Source organism: Leucoraja erinacea, chromosome 11 (assembly GCF_028641065.1).
Source record: "Leucoraja erinacea ecotype New England chromosome 11, Leri_hhj_1, whole genome shotgun sequence".
Lineage (NCBI taxonomy): Eukaryota > Metazoa > Chordata > Chondrichthyes > Rajiformes > Rajidae > Leucoraja > Leucoraja erinaceus.
The window spans coordinates 60,415,421-60,422,920 of NC_073387.1; the positions used below are offsets into that span (position 1 = coordinate 60,415,421).

Genomic DNA, 7,500 nt, shown 5'->3' on the forward strand with positions numbered 1-7,500 from the left:
TTACGTAAGTGTCTCTGTTGTCGAGGTGGGAGAGGGCGGAGTGAAGTGCCGTTGAGATGGCATCCTCCGTACTCCTGTTCTTGCGGTAGGCAAACTGATAGGGATCCAGTGTGGGGGGTAGGCAGCTTTTGAGATGTGCCAGGACCAGCCTCTCGAAGCACTTGGTGATGATGGGGGTAAGTGCAACTGGGCGGAAGTCGTTGAGGCTTGCCGCAGTGGAGTGTTTTGGCACTGGCACGATGGAGGTGGCTTTAAGGCACGTGGGGACAACTGCTTGGGCAAGTGACAGGTTGAAGATGTCAGTCCAGACGTCTGTCAGCTGCGCAGCACAGGCCCTGAGCACGCCCGGGGATGCCGTCTTGTTAATTCTTGTTAAATAATAAAATGTTTGACTCTGGTAACTTTTGATGTTTTTTAAATCATTTCTTTTTAAATGGCTCATATGCTGTGTTTGAGTTGATTGCATTCCACTTGCACTCTGCAATTCATTCATCTAATCACACTGTTCACAACTGCAGTATTTGGGGAAATAATAGCAATATGAAGATTCCAGTTCCTATCGCCCTGGAATGTTACGTAATGTTTTTGTGTCTATGGAGTTGTTTCTCAACAGTCTGGTCTTTCCAATAGCCAGAGTGTGGAATGAGATCAGTCTGTAATGGTGGGGTTATTTAAATCAAGTATTTCACATAATTAAATTTGTTTTGAGCAAGATTTACAAATTGTGTATAACTTAAGGATGGTTTTATTCAGCGAGCATACAACTGATTAGATTGTGCTGGAAAGAACACATATACATGAATATGATATAGATGTATATAATCATATAACACACACATTTTCATTTCTTCCGATTTTTATATCCAATGATCAACTTTATTTCAGACTAGACAAGGGACAACATTAAATTAAAAAAACATTGTAAACCTCCCCGCAACTTCACTCTTGTGTCTCAGCCGAGCTGATCCAGCACACTGTGGAAGTCAAGTTTATTTGTCACATACACATACGAGATGTGCAGTGAAATGAAAGTGGCAATTCCTGAAGGAACATCTTTTCACTTTTATTGGGACATTTCTCTTTTTAACACTGAATATCTGATAACCACACATTAGCAACCCACTCAATTTTAAATAATTCATAATAGAAATCCATTAACATGGCTAACACTTTATTTCTGACATGCATAGTAAGATTTACATAATTCACATTATTCTGTGCACGGGATATACAGGGTTGCAGTGTTCAGTATATCAGCTAACCAGTGAAAGTGATATACAAGGATAGCCCCACCCCTGCTTCACCAAAGAGCAAAACATCCAACGTAGATACAATAATAAATAAATCACCATTTGCATTGTTTTGTGCAGCTAACAAATCACAATTTCACACAATGTACATAAGATGGCAGTTGTTTGACAAATATTCCACAGTTCAGTTTAGGAGATCATGTCAGTGAGTATTCTGGACACACTGCCGACATCTGGAATTACAGAAAATATCATGCAGTCAATATGTTCTTGAGAAGATTTTTACAAGGATATTGCCATGGGACAACTAGCACTATCTAAATGGCATCAAGTTGGGAAAAGGGGAAGTACAATGGGATCTGGGGGCCCTTGTACATCAGTCTATGAAAGTAAGCATGCAGGTACAGCAGGCAGTGAAGAAAGTGACTGGCATGTTGGCTTTTATATCAAGAGTAGTCGAATATAGGAGCAAAGAGGTCCTTCTGCAGTTGTACAGAGCCCTGGTGAGACCACACCTGAAGTATTGTGTACAGTTTTGGTCCCCTGATTTGAGGAAGGACATTCTTGCTATTGAGGGAGCCCAGCGTAGGTTTACAAGGTTAATTCCCGGGATGGTGGGACTGTCATATGCTGAGAGAATGGAGCGGCTGGGCTTGTACACTCTGGAGTTTAGAAGGATGAGAGGGGATCTTATTGAAACATATAAGATTATTAAGGGCTTGGAAATGCTAGAGGCAGGAAACATGTTCCTGATGTTGGGGAGTCCAGAACCAGGGGCCACAGTTTAAGAAAAAGGATTAAGCCATTTAGAACGGAGACGAGGAAACACTTTTTCTGACAGAGTGGTGAGTCTGTGGAATTCTCTGCCTCAGAGGGCGGTGGAGGCCGGTTCTCTGGATGCTTTCAAAAGAGAGCTAGATAGGGCTCTTAAAGATAGCGGAGTGTGGGGATATGGGGAGAAGGCAGGAACGGGGTACTGATTGGGGATGATCAGCCATGATCACATTGAATGGCGGTGCTACCCTCCAATCCACAGGAACGGATCCTGAATCTATAGAACATTGGAAAATGATCACCAATGCATCCACGATTTCTAGAGCCACTTCTTTAAATACCCTGGGATGCAGACCATCACGCCCTGGGGATTTATCAGCCTTCAGTCCCATCAGTCTATCCAACACCATTTCCTGCCTAATGTGGATTTCCTTCAGTTCCTCCGTCACCCCAGATCCTCTGGCCACTAGTATATCAGGAAGATTATGTGTGTCCTCCTTAGTGAAGACGGATCCAAAGTACCTGTTCAACTCATCTGCCATTTCCTTGTTCCCCATAATACATTCACCTTCAAGGGTCCAACTTTAGTCTTAACTTAACTACTTAAAGAAGCTTTTACTATCCTGCTTTATATTCTTGGCTAGCTTACCTTCATACCTCATCTTTTCTCCCCGTATTGTCTTCTGTGCTTTAAACATTACCCAATCCTCTTGCTTCCCGCTCATCGTTGCTACGTTGTACTTCTTCGTTCTGTCCCTGATGTCCCTTGTCAGCCATGGTCGTCCCTTTCTCCCCTTGGAATCTTTCGTCCTCCTATGAATGAACTGATCCTGCACCTTCTGTATTATTCCTAGAAACACCTGCCATTGTTGTTCCACTGTCATCCCTGCTAGTGTATCTTTCCAGTCAACTTTGTCCAGCTCATAGTCCCCTTTATTCAACTGCAACACTGTGATCTACCCTTCTCCCTCTCCAATTGTAGATTAGACCAGTCCTTTGTCACAGAACTGCTCAGTCAGATTTGTTAACTTCATGGTTCTGTGTTTCAAAAGCAGACATTTGTCAAAAGCTCCACATCCACTGGAGATGCAAATGGGACTACAGACACATCTGCAGGCTGGACAGGTATACAATTTAAAAAAGAAAATTGTGAGCTTAGATTTGACTTTAATTATTTGTCATTCACACCCTTATAAGATTATTAAATCCATCCTCCTTCCATTCGTAATATTGATGTGTTTTAAAAATCATCCATGATCTGACCACAAATACATCAACCAGATTTTACAGAGACTCAACAGCTGCAATTGACAAAACTAAAGCCAGTTTATCTTTCTGGACATTTGCACCTATTGAGGTCTGTATTGTTTTTACATTTCAATCCATCTTTTGTTTTCAGAGACAGTTAATGAGATCTGCAACACTTACACAGACCACCATCGTGCTGGATCAATGTTATCTTTATTAGCTTCAGATTATATCGATGACATTCTTCCCCCAACAGACATCAGTGCAATAGGGGAACAGCATGGACCTGGGCCATCATTCATGTTCTCATTCATGTGTATCTTTGTTAAAGTTAATAGTTTGTACTTTGGTTTTAGTTTGAAGTTCTCACGTTGTTAAGGTGAATTAAAATTTCTTGTTAAAGTCTTTTTTCAAAATATATTTGCTTATCACAATTCATTATCTTTAATGCCCAATGAAGGACATTCTTGTTTTTTCAAACTAAAATTGATGTCAAATGCATTATTTTTATATTAGTCCAACATGTCATCACTTAAATCTCATATTTAATTGATCATATATTTAGATAATTCAAACACGCACTAAATCAAGGAAGGAATGCAATGTATTCCCATTTTAACATAGAAACATAGACAATAGGTGCAGGAGTAGAGGCCATTCGGCCCTTCGAGCCTGCACCATTCGCCATTCAATATGATCACGGCTGATCATCCAACTCACTGCATGTCACTGAAACAAGACATACACTGAATTTAAACATTTTAACTTAAAGATTAAGAGAAATTCAATAAGATCCCTTCACCTGAAATTAAACAAAATCTGCAGGATTTTAATTGTCCTGTAAAATCAATGTCCCTGTCTACAGTGGGCCCTCATGGAGTGGTCAACCTCACTGTGTCCCTGTCTACAGTGGGCCCTACTGGACTGGTCAACATCACTGTGTCCCTGTCTATAGTGGGCTCTCATGGACTGGTCAACATCACTGGTGTGCTGTGTCTACAGTGGGCCCTCCTGGAGTGGTCAACATCACTGTGTCCCTGTCTATAGTGGGCTCTCCTGGACTGGTCAACATCACTGTGTCCCTGTCTACAGTGGGCCCTCATGGACTGGTCAACACATCACTGTGTCCCTGTCTACAGTGGGCCCTCATGGACTGGTCAACATCACTGTGTGCCCTGTCTACAGTGGGCCCTCATGGACTGGTCAACATCACTGTGTGCTGTGTCTACAGTGGGCCCTCATGGACTGGTCAACATCACTGTGTCCCTGTCTACAGTGGGCTCTCCTGGACTGGTCAACATCACTGTGTCCCTGTCTACAGTGGGCCGCACGAGATGCAACACTTGTCCCTTTACCCCCCCCCTCGACTCCGTTCAAGGACCCAAGCAATCGTTCCAGGTGCGACAGAGGTTTACCTGCATCTCTTCCAACCTCATCTATTGCGTCCGCTGCTCTAGATGTCAGCAGATCTATATCGGTGAGAGCAAGCGGAGGTTGGGCGATCGTTCCGCCGAACACCTCCGCTCGGTCCGCAATAACCAAGCTGACCTCCCGGTGGCTCAGCACTTCAACTCCCCCTCCCACTCCGTCTCCGACCTCTCTGTCCTGGGTCTCCTCCATGGCCACAGCGAGCAGCACCGGAAATTGGAGGAACAGCACCTCATATTCCGTTTGGGGAGTCTGCATCCCGGGGGCATGAACATCGAATTCTCCCAATTTTGTTAGTCCTTGCTGTCTCCTCCCCTTCCTCAGCCCCCCTGCTGTCTCCTCCCATCCCCCAGCCTTCTGGCTACTCCTCCTTTTCCCTTTCTTGTTCCCGCCCACCCCCGCCCCCGATCAGTCTGAAGAAGGGTTTCGGCCCGAAACGTTGCCTATTTCCTTCGCTCCATAGATGCTGCTGCACCCGCTGAGGTTCTCCAGCTTTTTTGTGTAACCATCACTGTGTCCCTGTCTATAGTGGGCCCTCATGGTCAACATCACTGTGTCCCTGTCTACAGTGGGCCCTCATGGACTGTGTCAACATCACTGTGTCCCTGTCTACAGTGGGCCCTCATGGAGTGGTCAACATCACTGTGTCCCTGTCTACAGTGGGCCCTCATGGAGTGGTCAACATCACTGTGTCCCTGTCTACAGTGGGCCCTCCTGGAGTGGTCAACCTCACTGTGTCCCTGTCTACAGTGGGCCCTCATGGACTGGTCAACATCACTGTGTCCCTGTCTACAGTGGGCCCTCATGGACTGGTCAACATCACTGTGTCCCTGTGTCTACAGTGGGCCCTCATGGACTGGTCAACATCACTGTGTCCCTGTCTACAGTGGGCCCTCATGGACTGGTCAACATCACTGTGTCCCTGTCTACAGTGGGCCCTCATGGACTGGTCAACATCACTGTGTCCCTGTCTACAGTGGGCCCTCATGGACTGGTCAACATCACTGTGTCCCTGTCTACAGTGGGCCCTCATCTACAGTGGGCCCTCATGGAGTGGTCAACATCACTGTGTCCCTGTCTACAGTGGGCCCTCATGGACTGGTCAACATCACTGTGTCCCTGTCTACAGTGGGCCCTCATGGAGTGGTCAACATCACTGTGTCCCTGTCTACAGTGGGCCCTCATGGAGTGGTCAACATCACTGTGTCCCTGTCTACAGTGGGCCCTACTGGAGTGGTCAACATCACTGTGTCCCTGTCTACAGTGGGCCCTCCTGGACTGGTCAACATCACTGTGTCCCTGTCTACAGTGGGCCCTCATGGACTGGTCAACATCACTGTGTCCCTGTCTACAGTGGGCCCTCATGGACTGGTCAACATCACTGTGTCCCTGTCTACAGTGGGCCCTCATGGAGTGGTCAACATCACTGTGTCCCTGTCTACAGTGGGCCCTCATGGACTGGTCAACATCACTGTGTCCCTGTCTACAGTGGGCCCTCATGGACTGGTCAACATCACTGTGTCCCTGTCTACAGTGGGCCCTCATGGAGTGGTCAACATCACTGTGTGCTGTGTCTACAGTGGGCCCTCATGGACTGGTCAACATCACTGTGTCCCTGTCTACAGTGGGCCCTCATGGACTGGTCAACATCACTGTGTCCCTGTCTACAGTGGGCCCTCATGGACTGGTCAACATCACTGTGTCCCTGTGTCTACAGTGGGCCCTCATGGACTGGGGGCCTGCACCATTCGCCATTCAATATGATCATGGCTGATCATCCAACTCAGTATCCCGTACCTGCCTTCTCTCCATACCCCCTGATCCCTTTAGCCACAAGGGCCACATCTAACTCCCTCTTAAATATAGCCAATGAACTGGCCTCAACTACCCTCTGTGGCAGAGAGTTCCACAGATTCACCACTCTGTGTGTGGGGGAAATGTTCTTCTCATCTCATGTCAGAATGAGAGTTAGTGAAGAATTTGAATAATCGCTGAGCGTTCTCTATGGCAACAATGTATTTGAGCATTGGGCATTGTGACATCACACGATGGAACGTTCACCAGGGGCCCGGGCAGGGTCACACACAGTGAGGGGGGGGTCACTGTGTGTGGGGGGGTCACAGTGTGTGGGGGGGCGGGGGGTCTATAAACACATTTATACACTATACACAACTATATAAACAACTCACTGTGTGGGGGGCGACGATGACCGGGGGGGGGGGGGCCGGGCCCGGGGGTGGGGTCCGGGTGGGGACACAGTGTGAGGTGGGGTGGGGTCACTGTGTGTGTGTGTGTGGGGTCTATACACATATATAAACACATTTACACAACTATATAAACAACTCACTGCAGGGGGACAATGAACATGGGGGGGCTGGGCCCGGGCAGGGTCACACACAGTGAGGTGGGGTCTATAAAACACATTTATACACTATAAACAACTATATAAACAACACACTGTGGGGGGGCGACACTGTGGGGCCCGGGCCCTGGGCAGTGTCACTGGGGGGCAGTGAGGTGTCACTGTGTGTGTGGGGTCATATACACAACTATATAAACACATTTATAAACAACTCACTGTGTGGGGACGATGACCATGGGGGTGGGCAGTGAGGTGTGGGTGGGGTCACTGTGTGGGTGGGGTCTACACAACTATATATAAACACATTTATAAACAACTCACTGGGGGGGGGGACGACACTGTGGGGGGGGGGGGACAGTGAGGGGGGTCACTGTGTGTGTGGTGGGGTCTGTGTGTGTGGGGGGTCACTGTGTGTGTGTGTGTGTGTGTGGGGTCACT

General features: G+C 47.2%; 1 long non-coding RNA gene across 1 annotated transcript in view; it reads left to right on the top strand.

Annotated features, from left to right (window-relative positions):
- Window positions 1-399, top strand: part of LOC129701880 (uncharacterized) — a 2,046-nt gene extending 1,647 nt beyond the window's left edge. Inside the window, exon 2 of the long non-coding RNA XR_008724284.1 lies at window positions 1-399. This exon is cut by the window's left edge and continues 766 nt beyond it. This is a non-coding gene — a long non-coding RNA (uncharacterized LOC129701880).
- The last annotated feature ends 7,101 nt before the right edge of the window (window positions 400-7,500 follow it).